This window comes from Nannospalax galili, unplaced genomic scaffold, assembly GCF_000622305.1.
Source record: "Nannospalax galili isolate Female #2095 unplaced genomic scaffold, S.galili_v1.0 scaffold600, whole genome shotgun sequence".
Taxonomy (NCBI): Eukaryota; Metazoa; Chordata; class Mammalia; order Rodentia; family Spalacidae; genus Nannospalax; species Nannospalax galili.
Window position 1 is genome coordinate 5,682,653 of NW_008348789.1, and position 520 is coordinate 5,683,172.

Sequence of the window (520 nt, forward strand, 5' to 3'; positions counted from 1 at the left end):
AGGCCTTAATAAGGGAGATATGGATAAAAATTGGGTTAGTTTAAGGGAGGGGGGAGGGAAGGGGATGTGAGTAACCTAGGGGATAAGGAGAAAGAAGAAGCTCAACAGAGGTAGGATCATAGGAGCAAGGGTATTAGTAAGTTAGAAAGGGGGGGAAGTGGGGGCACCTCAAGTGGGAAAAACATGATAGAGGGGTGAGACGATACAAGAGAGAAACAATGCCTAGCTAGTCACAAAAACCAGAGGGAAACATACTATTCCTACAATCTACGGACTAATTATACATAACAGACTAAGAAAAATATCTCTAGATAAGGTTTATCTGAGACCAACTGGTCATTACCCAAGACTTATCTGCATGACACACAGTAATTAAAAATGCCAGAATGGTGGAACTAACCTTCTTGGATGTTTAACAGACATACCTTTAGATCTATACTAATTGGGTCAGAGGGACACAAAAGACACTTTTTGCTCCTTGCTCTCCTAGGTCGATTAGTTCCCAGGGACTATGAGCATC